General features: G+C 41.8%; 1 pseudogene; it reads left to right on the forward strand.

The window, feature by feature from the left end:
* Positions 1–1734: 1734 nt before the first annotated feature.
* LOC120222061 overlaps positions 1735–20384 on the forward strand; it is a 169038-nt pseudogene continuing 150388 nt past the window's right edge.

Raw genomic sequence — 20384 nt, forward strand, 5'->3', positions numbered from 1 at the left:
TATATTTTTCTGTGTGTGGCTTATTTAACTTAACAAATGTCCTCTAAAATTATACTGTTGGTGCAAAGGGAAAGATTTCCTTCTTTTCTGAGGCTTTTATACCAAGAATAAATTAGATAAAGGACCTCTATTAAGAAAGGAGCTAATACCAGAGTGGAACCTATTAAAAAGAGTTGCCTGCCTGGCATGGCAAATATTTGTTTGCCCAACATTTACTCTTTCCTTGTTCCTGTGAATGGACTTCCCCCTCTTTGAAATTCTCAATCCCTACCCCTTCTCCTCAATTCACAATAACACATAAGCATCACTTGCCTGTCTTTGAGCCTCGTATCATTCATGTTCCTATAATTAAGAATTTTTTTCTCTTCTGAACCTGTCTTATGTTAGTCTAATTCTTAGACCAGACAAAAAGTTGAGAACAGAAGAAGAAAAAAAGCTTTCCTCTCCTACACATTCCTTCCATGGTTGAGAACTGATCTTGGGACTTCAGAGCCAAAAGGAAATGCAAAGAGAGAATGTGGGAGAAAGAGGAACAGTAGCTTTCTTGCTTTGCCAGGCTGAGGAGGTTGAGGCAGGTTAGGGCCTTCAGAACTGCAAGCCCACTCAGAGGAAGGGCCAGGGGACTTATAGGTAAATACAGGATTCCCCCGGTTCGGATAGGAATCCTTTGTGCTGCCAGCCTTGTTCATTGGGTGTTCTGGGTGGTACTGGTTTCCTTACTGAAAACACAGAAGGCTAAGAGGGACGCCTGGGTGGCTCTGTAGGTTAAGCAACCGACTTCAGCTCAAGTCATGATATCACAGTTCATGAGTCCCAGCCTTGCATCCAGCTCTGCTGACAGCTTGGAGCCTCCTTCAGATCCTCTGACCCCCTCCCTGCTCTTTCCTTGCTCTTGTGCCCTCTCTGTCCCTCTTCTCTCTCTCTCTCTCTCTCTCTCTCTCTCTCTCATCCTCTCTCTTTCTGCAAAAATGAATAAACATTTAAGAAACAATTTTAGGGGCACCTGGATAATTCAGTCTGTTTCTAAAAATTCCCTTGGGCCAAAAGATGAGGGGCTTCCAAAAGAAATACCAACCACTATTTGATCTCTATTCTGGTAAAATTCAGGGATTGAGCAACCTAGCTCTTCCTGGCTCCAGGGGGTCCCTGTGATGTAGATCCTTAATGATCACTGTGATTAGAATGATTAGAACGGTCAAACATGTTCTTCAAGCAACTGTTAAGCAAGCCCCACCTCTATTCGGAGAATTCTCGCTTCTGCACACCAGCTTCTCTCCTCTCCCTGCATAAACCCTGAGCTATGTGTAGGCGGGGCTCTCTTCCTAGGACGTTTCAGGTGCTCAGGAGGGGCCATCCGGATGGACTGAAATAAACCGGAGTAACCAATTTCTTTTGTGTTTTGTGGGCTTTGTTCTCCGTGATTCTCCTTTGGAAAGGGAGGTCTAACGGGTTAACCATCTTACTTAGCTCAGATCATGATCCGACGGTCCGTGGATTCCAGCACCATGACAGGCTCTGTGCTGACAGCTTGGAGCCTGGAGCCCGCTTCAAGTTCTGGGGCTCCCTCTCTCTCTGCCCCTATTCTGCTCAGGCTCTGTCTCTCGCCGTCTCAAAAAATAAACATTAAAAACATTTTTTTAAATTTTATTTTAAATTTTAATTTAAATTTTATTTAAAATTTATTTTAAATTTTAAATTTCTAATTTAAGCAAAGAATAAGAAGGGACAAGGAAGATTTTCAGACGGCAGAATAGACTCGATCAGCAGAAGAAAGTGAAACCGCCTGGACTTCCACCAGACTTCATCCCGGTAAGGGACAGCAATGCCCGCTTGGGATGACGGCCAACGTGTCGAGTGTTCAGTGAGTATTTCCTTTTCTTAACCGTAGGCCCACAAACAACACAGGAACAGCTATTATATTGAAAAGTTTTCCAGTAGCTTTTTCTAATTTTTTAAAATGCTTTATTTATTTCTGAGATAGAGACAACGTGAGCAGGGCAGGATCAGAGAGAGAAGGAGAAACAGAATCTGAAGCAGGCTCCAGGCTCTGAGCTAGCTGTCAGCACAGAGCCCGATGAGGGGATCGAACCCATCTACCATGAGATCATGACATGAGCTGAAGTCAGACGCTTACCGACTGAGCCACCCAGGTGCCCCTCCAACGGCTTTTTTCCCCCATTATTCAATTTCTTGTTTTAATAGTTTATTGTCAAGTTGGTTTCCATGTAACACCAAGTGCTCATCCCGACAAGTGCCCTCCTCCATGCCCATCAACCGCCTTCCTCTCCCCCCACCCCCATCACCCCTCAGTTTGTTCCTGGCATTCAAGAGTCTCTCATGGTGAGCCTCCCTCCCTCTCCCCCAGTATTTTTCCCTTTCTTCTCCCCCAGGGTCCTCCGTTAAGTTCCTCCTAATCCTCCCAGACATGCAAACATGTGGCATCTGTCCTCTGCCTGACTTATTTCGTTCAGCATAACACCCTCAAGTTCCATCCATGTTGCTACACATGGCCAGATTTCATTCTTTCTCATGGAGTATTCCATTGTATAGATGAACCACACGTTCTTGATCCATTTGTCGTTGATGGACACTTAGGATCTTTCCATGTTTGGCTATTGTTGAGAGTGCTGCTATGAACATGGGGGTACATGTGCTCCTATGCATCAGCACTCCTATATCCCGTGGGTAAATTCCTAGCAGTGCTATTGCTGGGTCCTAGGGGAGTTCTATTGTTAATTTTTTGAAGAAGCTCCACACTGTTTTCCGGAGTGGCTGCACCAGTTTACATTCCCACCAACAGTGTAGGAGGGTGCCCGTTTCTCCACATCCTTGCCAGCATCTAGAGTCATCTGATTTGTTCATTTTAGCCATTCTGACAGGCGTGAGGTGGTATTTCAGTGTGGGTTTGATTTATATTTCCCTGATGAGGAGGGACGCTGAGAATCATTTCATGTGTCTGTTGGCCATCTGGATGTCCACTTTGGAGAAGTGACTGTTCATATCTTATGCCCAGTTCTTCACTGGGTTGTTTTTCGGGTGTGGAGTTTGGTGAGTTCCTTGTAGATTTTGGATACTAGCCCTTTAACTGATAAGTCATTTGCAACTATCTTTTCCCATTCCATCGGTTGCCTATTAGTTTTATGGATTGTTTCCTTTGCCGTGTAGAAGCTTTTAATCTTGATGAGGTCCCAATAGTTCATTTTTACTCTTGATTCCTTTGCCTTTTGGGATGTGTCAAATAAGAAATTGCTGTGGCTGAGGTCAAGGAGGTTGTTTCCTGCTTTCTCCTCTAGGGTTTTGATGGTTTCCTGTCTCACATTTAGGTCCTTTATCCATTTTGAGTTTACTTTTGTGTATGGTGTGAGAAAATGATCTAGTTTCATTCTTCTGCATGTTGCTGTCCAGTTCTCCCCGCACCATCAGTTAAGAGGCTGTCTTTTTTCCATTGGATACTCTTTCCTGCTTTGTCAAAGATTAGTTGGCTGTACATTTTTGGGTCCAATTCTGAGTTCTCTATACTTTTCCATTGGTCTATGTGTCTATTTTTGCGCCAATACCACACTGTCTTGATGATGACAGCTTTGTAGTAGAGACTAATGTCTGGGATTACTTTGGCTAATCGGGGTCTTAGTGGTTCCATACAAATTTTAGGATAATTTGTTCTAGTTTTGAGAACAATGTTGGTGCCATTTTTATTGGGATTGCATTGAATGTGTAGATTGTTCTGAGTAGTAATGACATTTTAACTATATTTATTCTTCCAATCCATGAGCTTGGATGTTTTTTCCTTTATTTGTGTCTTCTTCAATTTCCTTCATAAGTTTTCTATAGTTTTCATCATACAGACCTCTTATATCTTTGGTTGGGTTTATTCCTACGTATTTTATGTTTTTTTGTGCACTTGTGAATGGGAACAGTTTCTTGATATCTCTTTCTGTTGCTTTATTATTGGTGTATAAAAATGCAACCAATTTCTGTACTTTGATTTTGTACCGTGTCACATTGCTGAATTCCTGGATCAGTTCTAGTAGGCTTTTGGTGGAGTCTGTTGTGTTTTCCATGTAGAGTATCACATCACCTGCGAAAAATGAAAGTTTGACTTCTTCTTTCCCATTTCTGAAGCCTTTTATATCCTTTTGTTGTCTGATGGCTGATGCTAGGACTCCAGCACTATGTTAAACAACAGTGGTGAGAGTGTACATCCCTGTCGTGTTCCTGATCTCAGGGGGAAAGCTCTCAGTTTTTTCCCATTGAGGAGGATGTTAGCTGAGGGCTTCTCATGGATGGCTTTCTTGATGTTTAAGTAAGTTCCTTCTATCCTGACATTCTCTAGGGTCTTTATTAAGAAGGGATGCTGTGGGATGCCTGGATGGCTCAGTCGCTTGGATGTCCGATTTTGGCTCAGGTCATGATCTCACAGTCCATGGGTTTGAGCCCCAATCCGGCTCTGTGCTGACAGCTCAGAGCCTGAAGCTGCTTCCGATCTTGTGTCTCCCTCTCTCTCTGCCACTCCCCTTCTCGATCTCTGTCTCTGTCTCTCAAAATAAAATAAAATAAAATAAAATAAAATAAAATGAAATGAAGACCTAAATTTAAAAAAAAAAGAAGGGATGCTGTATTTTGTCAAATGCATTTTCTGCATCTATCAACAGGATCATATGGTTTTTATCTTTTCTTTTGTTGATGTGATGTATCACATTGTTGATTTGCAAATATTGAACCAGCTCTGTAGCCCAGGAATGAATCCCACTTGATCTTGGTGGATAATTCTTTTTATGTACTATTGGATTTGATTTGTAAGTATCTTGTTGAGGATTTTTGCATCTGTATTCATCAAAGATATTGGCGTGTAGTTCTCTTTTATTGCTGGATTTCTGTCCAGCTTGGGACTGAAAGTGACGCTGGCTTCTTAAAATGAGTCCGGAAGTTTTCCTTCGATTTCTGATTTTCGAAATAGCTTGAGAAGAATGAGCATTAGTTCTGTTGTAAATGTCTGGTAGAATTCCCCAGGGAAGGAATCTGGCCTGGGGCTCTTATTTGTTGGGAGATTTTTGATAACTCATTTGATTTTGTCACTAGTTATGGGTTTGTTCAGATTTTTTATCTCTTCCCATGTGAATTTTGGTAGTGAGTGTGTGTTTAGGAATTTGTCCATTTCTTCTAAGTTGTCCAATTTGTTGGCATATAATGTTTCATAGTATTCCCTGATAATTGCTTGTATTTCTGAGGGGTTGGTTGTAACTAGTCCATTTTCATTCATGATTTTGTCTATTTGCATGCTCTCTCTTTTCTTTTTGAGAAGCCTGGCTAGAGGTTAGTTAATTTTGTTTATTTTTTCAAAAAACCAAGTCTTGGTTTCATTGATCTGTTCCACTGTTTCTTTGTTTTTTATTGTTTATTTCTGCCCTGATTTTTATTATTTCTCTTCTTCTACTGGGTTTGTGGTGCTCTTGGTGCTCTCCCTCTAGTTCCTTTAGGTGCACTGTTAGATTTTACACTTGTGCTTTTTCTGATTTCTTAATATAGGCCTGGAGTGCAATGTACTTTCCTCTTAGGACTGCCTTCGCCGTATCTCATAGTGTTTGGGTTGTTGTATTTTCGTTTTGATTTGTTTCCATATATTTTTAAATTTTTTCTCTAATTGCCTGATTGGCCCATTCGTTCTTTAGTAGGGTGTTCTTTAACCTCGATATTTTTGGAGGTTTTCCAGACTTCTTCCTGTGATTGAATTCAAGTTTCATAGCATTGTGATCTGAAAGTGTGCATGGTATGATCTCAATTCGGTTATATTTATGGAGGGCTGCTTTATGTCCCAGTATCTGATCTACCTTGGAGAATGTGCCATGCGCACTTGAGGAGAACGTGAATTCCCTGGCCTCAGGATGTAGAGTTCTAAATATATCTGTCAGATCCATCTGGGCCAATGTGTCATTCAAATCCGTTGTTTCTTTATTGATTTTCTGTCTAGTTGCTCTATCCATTGCTGTACGTGGAGTATTAAAGTCCCTGCTATCAGCACATTCTCATCTATAGGATTGTTTCTGTTTGTGATTGTTTTATATATTTAGGTGCTCCCACATTTAGTGCATAGACATTTATAATTGTTAGTTCATCCTGATGGATAGACCTGTAATTATTATATAATGCCCTTTTTCATCTCTTGTTACTGCCTTTAATATAAAGTCCAGTTTGTCTGATATTAGTATAGCTACTCTAGCTTTCTTTTGATTTCCAGTAGCATGATATGTAGTTTTGCATCCCCTTCCTTTTAATCTGAAGGTGTCCTCCAATCTAAAATGAGTTTCTTGTAGACAGCAAATAGATGGATTTTGTTTTTTTATCCATTCTGCTACCCTATGTCTTTTGATTATAGCATTCAGCACATTCGCATTCAGTGTTATTATTGAAATATACGGGTTTAGAGTCATTGTGTTCTTTGTAGGATTCATGCTTGTGGTGCTCTCTAGCGTCTTGTTTTCCTTGCAACATTTCCCTCAGAAAATCTCCCTCAGGGTTTCTTGTAGAGCTAGTTAAGTGCTGACAAATTCTTTCAATGTTTGTTTATTTGGAAAGATTTTTATCTCTCCTACTATTCTGAAAGACAGCTTTGCTGGGTAGAGAATTCTTGGCTGCATATTCTGTTCATCACATTGAAGATTTCAAGCCATTCCTTTCTGGCCTGCTAAGTTTCAGTAGAAATTGGAATCAATGCTCTCAGGTCATGATCCCAGGGACCTGTGATCTCGTATTTTTAGGGTTAGTGCTGAGCATGGAGTCTACTTACGATCCTCTCTCTCTCTCTCTCTCTCTCTCCCCCCAACCCCACTTGTACTCTCTCTCTCCCAAGGAAATAAACATATATATATATATATACAGCTTTAGTTTCCCCCTCTTTAGGGTAACATCATCATTTCTGTAGATTAATGGCAATTCTAAACATTGAGTGGCATTGGTATTTCCAACACTTAAACTGCAATTGCAACTCATTATCGTAGGAGTAATACTCGCAGGTGGAGGTTAAGATCTGAATGTTGAAAATCCCTCCTGTGTGTTCTAAAGGGGTCATTAGGCAATAGCATTTGGGAAACCATTTTCTAGAATTCTATAGTGTCCTTTCTTTTCTTTTCTTTTTTTTTTCTTTTTTAATTTTTTTATTTATTCTAGGAGAGACAGAGACAGCGTGAGCAGGGGAGGGTCAGAGAGAGAGGGAGGCACAGACTGAAACAGGCTCCAGGCTCCGAGCTGGCAGTCAGCACAGAGCCCGACGCGGGGCTCGAACCCACAAACCGCGAGATCATGACCTAAGCGAAAGTCGGACGCTTAACCGACTAAGCCACCTAGGCGCCCCAGTGTCCTTTCTTTTCTACTGAAGCTAATACGGAATTGAAAGGTAGAATCTACAGAAATACTCCTATTCCTTTCTTCTGTAAACAGGTCCCTGTCAAAACCAGACCTGGTCATGTTTTTGGAATAAAAGAAGGAGCCTTGGGATGTGAAGAGAAAGTAGACAGTAGTCTCCTACCCAGGTAGGTGGGAATGAATGAAGCAGATGACAGAGGTGAGGTCTCAATATGAAGGAGGAAGATAGACCTTAAAGTGTCATTTGAGCAACTCTCCTTGAATGGAAATTTGTTTAAGAAGCCTAGTTTTGGGGGCGCCTGGGTGGCTTAGTCGGTTGAGCATCTGACTTTCGCTTAGGTCTTGATCTCGCAGTTCGTGGGTTCGAGCCCCGAGTCGGGCTCTGTGCTGACTGCCAGCTCAGAGCCTGGAGTCTATTTCAGAGTCTGAATCTCCCTCTCTCTCTGACCCTCCCCTGCTCACGCTTTCTCTCTCTTTCTCTCCTAGAAATAAATAAAAATAAATAAAAAAAAAAAAAAGAAGCCTAGTTTTGTGTCTCTCCCCCTCACAGAGGGACATCTGCTTTCCAACACATCACCCTCTTATATTCTCCAACAATCCCCCTTCAGTTCCACTCACGGTCCTTCACATCCACAGCGAGGGCCTCCATGATTTGATCAGGTCTGCATTGCTTTCAGGGTCTTGGGGAAAGGGCTGTATTTCTGAGGAACTCTATACTAATCCATTTCTGAGTTCTGTACTGCCTCGTTTGAGAAGTGTGTCAGGGTGTGTGATGGGCATATTGGAGTTTGTGCAGTAATCCCTAGAACACTAGAGGCAGATGGCACATGTTATCTGGTTTCTGCTTTCCAATATTATGGAGCCTTTAATTGTAATCGTTCAAAATTGAGACCCAGTCATTTTATCAGATAACAAAATACCTCCTTAAACGGAGAAAATCTAATCCTTTATTTCACTTCAAAAGATCATTTTCCAGGGCACATGAGTTTATCAGTCAGTTAAGTGTCTGACTTTGGCTCAAGTCATGTTCTCACAGTTCATAAGTATGAGTCCCGTGCAGGGCTCTGTGCTGACAGCTAAGAGGAACCTTGAGATTCTGTCTCCCTCTCTCCCTGCCACTCCCTTTCTTGCTTATTTTCATAGATCCGTCCTATTACAGAGACTTTATGGGTATAATCTATTCTTTAGAATTAAGCAACAGAAACCTTTCGATTCTTCCTTCCTTCCTCCTTCCTTCCTTCTTTCCTTCCTTCCTTCCTTCCTTCCTTCCTTCCTTCCTTCCTTCCTTCCTTCCTTCTTTCCTTCCTTGAGGGACACAGAGAGAGAGCAGAAAAGGGAAAGAGTTCCAAGCAGTCTCCACACTGCCATTGTAGAGAGGGTGGGGGCTCCAGTTAACATACCATGAGATCATGACCTGAGCTGAAATAAAAGTCAAATGCGCAACACTCTGAACCATCCAGGTGCCCCAAAACCTTTTATTTCTAAGTGGAAAAGCATTATCAAGGTTGAAAAATATGCTACCATTCAAGTTATTTAAAAATTCTTGTTATTTACTTCAGATACATTTTGAAGAAACTAGAAAAGCTATTGATTCATTTTTCCTGAAGTTGAACTTCTCTGATTTTATTTTCATGTAGAAGAACATTTAATTGTATTTATCTGACCGTAATAACTGGAATGATTTTACTTTCTTATTCATTATCTTTCAGCTATATCTTCAAATGACACCCAGAGCCTCCTTCCAAAGATGTGCAGAGAAACTTCTTTCCAAAGAGTGTCAGTGAGTAGATAAAATAGTGCCCTTGAGAATGTACATCTAATGATAGACTGGAATAGTGTTGGGGAGGGTGAAGGGCATCAAAGATACCATGAAGGATATGTCCAAAGGGAGACAACTGCTCATAAAAAGATTTTCGCTGCCCAGAACGGTGAAGGATAGAAAACATTTTGGAAAACACCCCTTTCTAACTGCACTGCTTCTGCAAAGCAGTGTGTTTGTATAAGCAAAGGCTTAAATCAAATAGTCAAACGTACATATCTACAGAATAAAATTTGGAACATCTGGAAGGTGACCAAGTCTGTGCTAAGAATACTTATTTGTACCATTTTGACAATAGGGATGCATTGACCTTTCAGTCAAATATTTCTGAAAATCAGAGATTTAAAAATGAAGAAAAATGTGGTAAGTAGTATCCCTTTGAGGGGTCCTTCACTGAGCAGTCGACCTTCCAACATAACCACAGCATTTTCAATGAAAACAGAATTGCTCAATGCACTGAATCTGAGACAATATTTAACCAAGATTCAAATGTTAATACACATCTGAGGACTCATTTTCCAGAAAATCGATATGAATGTAATAAGTGTAGGGAAATATTTTATGAAAGCTCCAACCTTATGATACAGCAGAGTATACATTTGGGAGAGAATCCTTGCAAATATAATGAATGTGGGAAAATTCCTAACCCGTACTCCGATGTTGGTGATCATCAGAGGATTCATGTGGGAAAAAGCCCATACACATGCAATGAACCTGGGAACATGTTTAGTCCATCATCAAGGCTAAATACAAATAAGACAATCAATACTGGAATAAAAGTTACATGTGTAAGGAATGTGGCAAAGCCACATGGGCTAGATGCCCCTCTGTTCATTCACAGCTCATGTAGCATTTTTCCACCATTGGGTGGGGAAACAGAAAGAGGATGTCTGTCCATTGTGGAGACAGATGCCATGAAGTTGGGAAACAGGTTGTGCTCATATTTAACATTTGTATGGGTGACAGTAAGGATGCATTTGGTGGTAGCTGTTAATTTGTGCTCCATAATACCATGAAAAGGCCAATGTGCACTTAATAGAAAAGAAGATGCGTATTTTGTATTATGTATACAGTGCGTGGATAGATGCTCATGTCTGATAAAATGGCTCATCCATCCTATGGTCCGGTCTGACTTTTCCGTTTCTTCCCTGTGGTATTGTCCACCTGCAGGCATTGTGATCACACTTGCTCATGGCCAAAGACGCTTGCCTCACTGTCAGTTATCACACTGTGTTCCATGCAGCAAGGAGGAAGTGTAAATCTGATGTGACTTGAGGAATTTATTTTGCAACCACTCCTTTTACCTTCAGGAAAGGCCATCCTTTTCAAAGCACTTCTCTCCCGTCTCATTGACCAGAACGTTGAAAAACCACAATTCTAAGTAACAATGTATCTGTAACACAGGGGGATATGTGAGATTGTTGGGAATGGCCAGGTTACCTGAAGTGTTTTAAGGCATCTGACACAAAGGATATCATGCTTTGCACTGGAATCAGTTGTCATGAAAAAATCCCCTGAAATTTAGAGTATGCCTACCCAGGTCCAGAAGAATTTATCATGTATGTAAACGGAGTGCTAATTCTTTATACTTGAGCACAAGGAGCTTCTTAAGAGTGCAGTTATTTGTTGGCTTATAGTAAAAATCATGAAATGCAGATTGGTATTGATAATTCTGCTATATTCTACTCCATTATAAAATAGTAACTATTAATGTGTGGCTGTATGTGTTTCATATCTCATTTGGTGAAATATTTGAATAATTCCAATTCATGTTAAGTTGTATTATTTGATGAAGGAATGTGAGGATGAGTGCATTTCTAGGTGATTCCAGGATGCTCCAGGAGGCCATTGAGGAAAATGAGACAAGGAAGTCCTGCAAACTGGAACAGACTATGTCAGAGTCAGACTTGTTGATGAATTAAGAAAGATGTGGGGTGTGTGTGTGTGTGTGTGTGTGACACCACTAATCTCACCACAAACATAGAGGTTTCTAAAAGTAATTTTAATGTGCATAACTCGGGGATGGCCTGTGACTTAGTTATTGCAGAGACTGTCAAATTGATTTTGGATCAGATTTACCTGGAGCACTGATAAAATATCAGTATTTTAGGCCTTTCCCCATGTTACCATTTCAGTAGTTCTGGGCTATAACACCCAATTTTCCTTTCTCACAAGTCTCAGTTGATGCTTAAGGTCATGTTTTGGGAACCTACTTAGAGAATAAATGTCTGGGGGCATATTTATGGCTGTCATCTAGAATAAAGGTACTAGCCCATGGTGGTGCATGGGAAGCTCAGTTGGTTAGGCGTTTAACTTCTGCTTAGGTCATGGTATTGTGGTTTCTTACCTCCAGCTCCACATCGGGCTCTGCAGTGACAGCATGGAGCTTGCTTCAGATCCTCTGTCTCCCCAGCTTGCAGTTGCTCTTTCTCTCTCAAAAATAAACAAACATTAATGAAAAATATTAGCCCATGAAGAATGCAGTCAGATATACAGATGACAAATGAACTCTTGCAGGTGGACTCTGGTCCTGGTTTCTAGATGTGAACGTGGGCTCGTGTGTCTGGGCTTCTCTTGTGTGTTAAGCCTGGAAGGCTGACCAGTGTAGCTTGTCCTCAGCTAGTCAAATAAATGTGCACTCGTTTATCTAAGATCGGCAGAAAAGGAATCAGATTCATCCAAATAGCTATAATTATAAAAGTTAATATCATTAGAATAAAGCATTAATAACAGGGAACCACACATTTTAAGTACAGTAGAGTGGCTTTAGACTTTGGTGAATAGTGTAGATTAGATTTCATTTTTCATGGAATGCGTAGCCCACAATTCATGGTTCCCTGCTGATTTCACTATTTCTGAATATAAATATTGAACCATGGAAAATGGAAGCTGTGTATTGAGAGTGGAAATGATCTTCCTGGTCCAGATTTTCACTGGACACCTGCAGGATTTCTACCTCTTATGTCATTTTCCTGTACTCTAGTGAAACCAGGGCAAGGTGGACAGGTTTTTCTCAGTCACCTGAATGTAGCCAAGTGTTGGGCATTATTCTAAAGGAATTGCAGACAGCTTAGCGGCTTTTGGTTTGAAACATTTTCTCCATGATTTTGGATGCAGACTTTTTCCCCTCCCAGCTTCTCAGAGAGTCCAGAGGTGAGTCCATTGGCAACTCTGGTCCTTGAGTGTCTTCCAGGCCATCACCTTCAATCCCAGGAACTCCAGGTGGGCAAAGTATTAAGTAATAGTTCCACATTCGATTGCCCTTCCAGCATCCTCTGTTGGATCCAACCTGAGCTGGTAAATATCACCGCTTCTAGGTATATGTGTGACAAAAAGAACAACAGATACATCGCAAACACTATAGGCTTTTGATAATGTTCTGATATACTTTGTGACAAGCACATGGATGTACTCTATGCAGCATTCAGATGTACCCAAATGTTTTGTTTTTAGGATTCATTATGGTTTTTATTCTTTGCATGCACAAGCCGAGGGGTGAACACCTTTATAGGAACAATATCTTACCTAGATCCTCCCCTGAGGTAACAGCTACACCAAGAATTCGAGTCATATGGAGCATTTTTGTAACATTTTATATCCTCTCTTCTACTCATTGTACCTTTTCTCTTTCATTAGACTATGCAGATGGAAGTGAACAACGGATCCTTAACCAAAGCCTGATTCTCACATGCCAACCCTTTATTCTTTGGCGTGGTGACCACTGTGGAAGCAGGTTCTTCTCTCTGTGGGAGGCAAAACAAAACACTTTTTGTCCCTGTCAGTCATTTATATATTCATGCCTGAGTGTTATGCACAATTACACGGTAGTCACATTGTAGATAAAATGTAGGTAGGATAATCTAGTAATAACTAATAACATATATCCATAAAATGAATCATTTTGGGGGCGCCTGGGTGGCTCAGTCGGTTAAGCGTCCGACTTCGGCTTAGGTCATGATCTCGCAGTTCGTGGGATCGAGCCCCGCGTCGGGCTCTGTGCTGCTTGCCTGCTTTGAGCCTGGAGCCTGCTTTAGATTCTGTATCTCTCTCTCTCTGACCCTTCCCTGCTCATGCTGTCTCGCTATCTCTCTCTCTCTGAAATAAATAAAAATTTAAAAAAAATTTTTAAAAACCTACAATGAATTGTTTTATAAGTAGTACATAATGATCCATACAATTATGTTGTATTAATGTTTCCAGTGGATAAGGAGACAATCTAATCACTACTAAACAGTTTGCCCTGAAAGACTGCAGAGATACTCAAAATATCTTTGGATGTATATCCTTCAATATGCGGTATTATATTTGCCTAACATTTGCCTGGGCATGGGGTATTGGAGACAGTTTCACAATGGGGGTTAACATATTTGGTGACCCTTGAAAATACTGGTGTCCCTGATGGTCAGGGCAGAATACTAAGTGGCAACAAGCATAGGCTTCAAAGCCTGCCAACTAGGTCCTGCCTTAATGAAACCCAGGGTGGGGTGGGGGTGGGAGTGGGGAACAAAGATCCTTTAACATTGTAAGGTTAAGATCCACAAAATATCTAGAATCATGACAACTTCAGCTACCTATACATGGGAGCCCGACAGTGACCACAAGAAAGCGTGGTTAGGGACGTGGGGATGTGCCTGCACACGGGGCTCCCTGCCTGGGCAAAGCATGCCTGCAAACAGGATGCTCTGCCAGGAGGCCTGCACACAATATCCAGGTTTAATGGTCCGCTCGCAAACGAGGGAACATGCCCTCCTTAGAAATAAGAAGGAGGCTGGAATTGTGAACAGGCCTCTTAGTAAACATGTTGTGGTCGCTTCCTCCCTTTGCTCCCCCCTGTCCTTGAAAGGTGTTTGGCTACTTGCCCTTAATTGGTAAAGGAATGCATCTTGTAGATTTCAGTTTGTATCCAGTTACCGGGTATAAAATAAACCGCAAGAGGGGCTTGCGTAGAATTGTTCCTCCGGCCGGAGTTGTGTCTGTGTCTGTCTTTTGTGTGTGTCTTGTCCTCTGTGTCATTTTGTCCGCAACACTATAACCTGTGCTAATTGAAATCGAGGCTTCTTATTCCAGAGAGCCCTGCTCAGGGACGGAAGCATCACCCCTGCACCAAGGATGCTGCTCCAGCAGGACAGGTCTATGCTCTACCTGAAGGCCCAGACTCAGCATAAGGTTTCTGGTTCCTGAATCACTGTAGGGGCATCTGTGCAGTACCAGGAACTCTTTGGAATATTTGGGGATTTCCCATGTAGACTGGGGTTAGTCAGGCAGCAGAATCTGAATCTGCTTCCATCTCAGAGTAAAGAGGGTAAATCATCCAGTGTCCACTCCTCCCTCCATAGAAGGGATCTCCTTCATGGTACCCAGGTGGTACTCAGTCCAGGTTCTTCATACTGTGGTAAAGAACACTGAGCAAGCTTAGAGATGCAAACAGAGAGAAACTGATTGTTTCCATGCACCTGGCCGTTAGAAAAACAGAGGAGACTCAGGATCCCTACCATGTGGACATTTTCAGAGTAGAACTAATGAGAAGGTACATTGTTGAATTCAGGACTGTAGAGAGAATGAGAGGAAGAGCTGGCAAAGTTGGGCCAGTTCCCTACTCTGTGGTGTGGTGTGAGTTGTGGGGTCATTTCTGATGGGTCATCCATGGACCAAAGAGTTTTCATTAGCAGTAGAAATAGCATTTATTTTACATTCTTGTTAGGAATAAAGTTTTCTAATGTAATTGTCCCAGAGAATTCTAAGTGTTTTGTGTTAAGTTGCTCCTCACTGTATTTTATTAAATAGAAAGGAAAGAGATGAAATAGATTAAAATAATATGAACTCAGTGTAGGAAATTTCTTTGGGCAGGCTTATGACTGACAGAGTGGGAAGAACCCAGAGTGAGGGGATCAGAGCCTGCAGCCAGCTCCCTCCCTTGCCCAAGGCAGATCCACCCCCTTCTGAGACTGTGCCCAGGTCTACCTGGCTCTGAGATCTCCTGCCTTCCCAGGACAGATTAGAGGAGGTGAGATTCTGAGTCATTGTTCTTTTCATCTCCCAGGGTGGTGCTCAAAATTCCAAATGTCCAGAACCAGATAAATAGGAGCAGAGGACTATATATTTTAGTTCCTTCATTTCTCTTTTTATCATTAAATCCTGTTTTTCATGACCCTTAACCCAGAACCCTGTTTTCCATTCCTCCAGATTCACTAGTTGTTCAAGTAACAAAATATAAATGTATGTATTTTTTAAATATGATTATAACAATCTAGCTAATTAACATGCCCATTACCTCATATAGTTAGGAGTCTTTATTTATTTATTTATTTTAATGTTTTTTTATTTTATTTCTAGGAGAGAGAGAAAGACAGTGTGAGCAGGGGAGGGTCAGAGAGAGAGGGAGTCATAGACTGAAACAGGCTCCAGGCTCTGAGCTGGCAGTCAGCACAGAGCCCGACACAGGGCACGAACCCACAAACTGCAAGATGTGACCTAAGCGAAAGTCGGACCTAAGCGAAAGTCGGACGCTTAACCGACTAAGCCACCCAGGTACCCCTTGATTTATTTATTTTTTTAAAAAAATATTTATTTATTTTTGAGAGACAGAGAGACTGTGTGTTGGGGGAGGAGGGAAATAGTGAGACAGAGATGCAGAATCTGAAGCAGGCTCCACGCCCTGAGCTGTCAGCACAGAGCCCAACTTGGGGATCAAACCCACAAACTGTGAGATCATGACCTGAGCCGAAGTCCAAAGATGACTTGACTGAGCCACCCTGGTGCCCCAATTTTTGATTTTTTAATTTTTTGTGAGAACATTGAAGATACACTCTCTTAGCAAATTTCAAGTATAATAGACATGTAATTATGTGTAAGTTACCACGCTATACTTTAGATCTCCAGAGTTTCATGGATACCTGAAATTTTGTACAATTTGACCAACATCTTCCATTGTGCCCTCAGCCAGCTCCTGGCCGTCACAATTACACTCCGCTTTAGGAGTTCAACATTTATTAGATTCCAGATATAATTGAGTTCATGCAATATTGGCCATTTTCTGTGGCTTATACTACTTAGTATAATACCCTCTCATTATTCTAAATGGAAGGATATCCTTTTTTTAAGACAGAAGCATTATATATATATAATATATATATTATATATCATTTATGATGCATATCTTCTATGATCTAACAGAATTTATAACACACATTTTCCATACTTACTCATAGAAAGCAGGGAAACTAGAGGGAGATGGTATGTCCTATTTTCCAGCATGACTATATTTGAAGAAAGGAAACCTGGAAACAACAATGTGGAAGAATTAAAATCATCATGTATTACAAATTAGACTGTACATAGTACAGGAAACTGGCATTGATTTGTACATTCAAACATTTCTCTAACCTACTAAAAAATGTAAACACTATAAAAACTCTCTGAATATAAAATCTACCTTTTTTTTAAGTATTTTTCATTCCTCAATATTTCACTTCTATAATATTAAATTTTTTTTAATGTTTTTTATTTATTTCTGGGAGAGAGAGAGAGCAGGATAGGGTCAGAGAGAGAGAGGGAGATACAGAATCTGAGGCAGGCTCCAGGCTCTGAGCTAGCTGTCAGCACAGGGCCCGAGGTGGGGCTTGACCCAGGAACTGTGAGATCATGACCTGAGCTGAAGCTGGACACTCAACCTACTGAGCCCCCAAGGCGCCCCAATATGAAAAATTTTTAATACATTTATTTACTCAATAGGGAGAAGGAAGTGGAGGCACATAGGTGGGGCCTCATATCACATTTTCCTGGTTATTATAGGACACCTACTGCCCAACTGTCAGGTGATTATGAGGATTAAATCACATCATGCCTGTGAGTTTCCCACAACTTCCTTGTGAACACAAAGTTAGTGCTTAATAAGCACGGCACTAACCCACATATACATGTTGTTATCCAAATAGAGGCCTGCTCAGACATTAGAGCGTTCAGAGCCTTCTGTCTGTAAACTGTGAAGTGCGGTGAAGCATGTGGTCCTGCGGGATGGTGACAGTGGTCTTTGCTGGGAACCAACAGTAGACTCACCACAGAGGAAAGGAGGTGGCAAACTCCTCCCTGGGAACTCAGCAGGAGCTGTTTGTGTTGAGTCACATGGTGGCTGTGGGGGCTCAGGCGTGCTGTGCTGCATCTCTCGTGGAGTGCCGCTAAACACGGGTGCGGGGGAGCGGCATCAGCACTAACAAGGAACCGGTGGAAGATGCCAAGTCACAGGCCCGATTCCAAACCTGCAGAATCACCATCTCTTCTCTGGGACCTGGACCACATGATTTATATGCAAGTTAAACTTGAACGCACAGAACTGCTGATCATCCTGGGTTTACAAGAAACATCCCATGGCGAGTTTCAAGAACCAGCATCACCTGGACCCTCTGCCGGAGTCTGTCTATTGGTCAGAGTGAGAGCATCGGTGCTGCTTTAACCATGAGCTCCAGGTGATTCTCAGGTGAGGCCAGGGAGAAACACGAGGAGCCGCAGACGTATTTGGGAGGCTGTGTCCGGCTTTCAGTTGAAGACACAGATACTCAGTTCAGTGTGGACTTGGAAGGGGCAGGTGAGTGCCGCCCCCGTTCTCTGGGCTGTGGTGGGGTGTGTGGGTGTCTGTGGGGAGGCGGGATATCTGAAACCCGGGATGAGAAACTCACAGGTAAGTGTACATTCAAAAGCTCTTTTTCTGAATCTTTCCTGTGATGAAGTCATGGAGAGGGCGTTTTCTGCATTTCAGGATTCTTCTGCCTCGGAGGTGATGAGAGCAGGTGAAGACGCTGTGCTGAGGCCTTGGAAGGCCGACAGGTGTGACTTCTCCACGTCCTATCTCCCCATGAGCACTTGAGAGCAGGGAGAGGAAGACATGGCTGCTTCTCAGGTAATCTTGTCCTGACTTGGCTCAGGGACTGTGTCCTCGTTTCTTACTGAAATGCTATGATTTTAGAACTTGCAAACATTTACTTTTTTACCTCTGGTGTATGTGCCTGCCAGATTTGTTTTGTATCCCTTTCATGACAGTCAAATTCAGCTCTTTAGGACATTCCTGGGTTACACCTCTGGGCCTTCTCTCCATTTTCTTTGACCGACTTTCCCATACAGCATGAAGACTCCTACCATGAATTCATAACCTGCAACTGTTGAAAATATTCCCTCTGGTATAGACGACTGTGGTGCTGTGTTGGTACCCGAGATTCTCACTGGAGATGGTCTGGTTTCAGGAACCCAGGGAAGGGGTAGAGTATATAATATTTAGATCCTGTCTGGGTGTGGCCTGAGTCTAAGGAAACTAGTTAATAAACATGAACAAACAAACCAAATGACTGTTGGGCCCAAAATACGTGAGTGTTCTGAGAGAGAGAGCCTTGGTCTCTAGATTTCTTCAAAAAGAGACTATTTATTTATTTTTTTACAAATAGTTTACTGTCAAATTAGTTTCCACATAACACTCAGTGCTCATCCCCACAAGTGCCCTCCTCCATGCCCATCTCCCCTCACCCCCACATCCATCAGTCCTCAGTTTTTGTCAGCATTCAAGAGTCTCTCATGGTTTGCCTCTCTCCCTTTCTCCCACCATTTCCCCCCTTAAAAAGAGACTATTTAAAATATGTTAAAGATTATAGGATGTGAGGTGAATCTGTGCTTGAATTTGCATAAAACTGCAGTATTTTCATGCTTGGAATTATGATTTGTGTTTTGTGTTTTGCAAACTACATCACAGCAGCAATGAGTCCTTCTATGCTGCAGGCCACTGGTATCAATTTGTCTTCTTGCAGTTAATGTTAACTTTCTTCACTTGATTCAGGGTCTCTCTCCCAGATTCAACCAGAAAATGAAAGCTCTCACCTTTGTTTACTAGAGATCTTGGTTTTTGCAAATACAAGTTTATGTTCTTGATCTCTTAAGATTCCATTTTCGGGGTGCCTGTGTGTCTCAGTCAGTTAAGCGTCTGACTTTGGCTCAGGTCATGATCTTGTGGTTCGTGGGTTCGAGCCCTGAGTTGAGCTCTGTGATAACTGGTAGCTCAGAGCCTGGAGCCTGTTTCAGATTCTGTATCTCCCTCTCTCTGTGACTGTCCCCTCCTCACACTGCCTGTGTCTCCCTCTCTCTCTCTCTCTGTCTCTCTCAAGAGTAAACAAAACATTTAAAAATTTTTTTAAATTCGATTTTCTTCTGTACAATGTCAGAGACACTATATCATTTATCAGTCTTATTTTCAGCAAAAGGGAACCAGTATCATATAGTTATGGTATGTTCAAGTGTCTTAAAATTCTAAAGAGTAGCTCGGCAGAAATGACAAAGGACGTCATTGGAAAAGAACTAATTAGGCATTTGTTGGTGTAAAGAAGGAAGTATTCATGATGTTTTATCTTTAATTTAACCTTCCCTTTTTTCTGAGGGTATCTCTGAACTTCACTATAGATTAGTTCTATTTCTAGGGCCTAAATGGCTTAGAATATTGTTGTACACGTCTCAAAATCCGATATCTAGTCTTTATTTTTGATTCAGTAGTACTTCAAATTAGAGTGAAGGAGGGGTGCCTGGATGGCTCAGTCAGTTAAGAGTCCGACATCCGCTCAGGTAATGATCTCCTGGGTCGTGAGCTTGAGCCCCATGTCGGGTTCTGGGCTGACAACTCGGAGCCTGTAGTCTACTTCAGATATTGTGTCTCCCTATCTGTCTGACTCTCCCCTCCTCACGCTCTCTGTCAGAAATTAAGAAAACATTTTTTAAAAAATTTAAAACAAAGTGAAGGAATAGAACGTTGAAAAGCCTTCTTAACTGTCCTAAGATGCCACCAAGAAAGAGCATTTGGAGAAATCATGTTCTGTATCCTTCTGTGATGTGCTGTTTCTCTGGTGAGCACAGAGCTGGATTTGAAACTGTAGTTTCTCCAGCAAGTCATGTTTCCTTTTCTTTTAAATAGGCCTTGCTGTCTCTAGACTCAACCTGGGCAAGATCTTTGGAAAAGGAAATTGCCCTGGTGCATGAAAATAAAGGAGATTGTAACCACACACCCAGGTAAGTGGGAATGAATGAAGCAGATGACAGAGGTAAGGGTCAAAAGTGTGAAGAAAGACTTGATGTTCAAATGTGGCTTTGAAAGCTCTGCTTCAATGGACTGATTGTAGAAGCCTAGGTTTATTTCTTCAGTGGTCACAGAGGGACATGAGCTGTCTCTCTCTTCTCCTGC

The sequence above is a fragment of the Hyaena hyaena genome, unplaced genomic scaffold (genome assembly GCF_003009895.1).
Source record: "Hyaena hyaena isolate Hyena2069 unplaced genomic scaffold, ASM300989v1 scaffold_838, whole genome shotgun sequence".
NCBI lineage: Eukaryota > Metazoa > Chordata > Mammalia > Carnivora > Hyaenidae > Hyaena > Hyaena hyaena.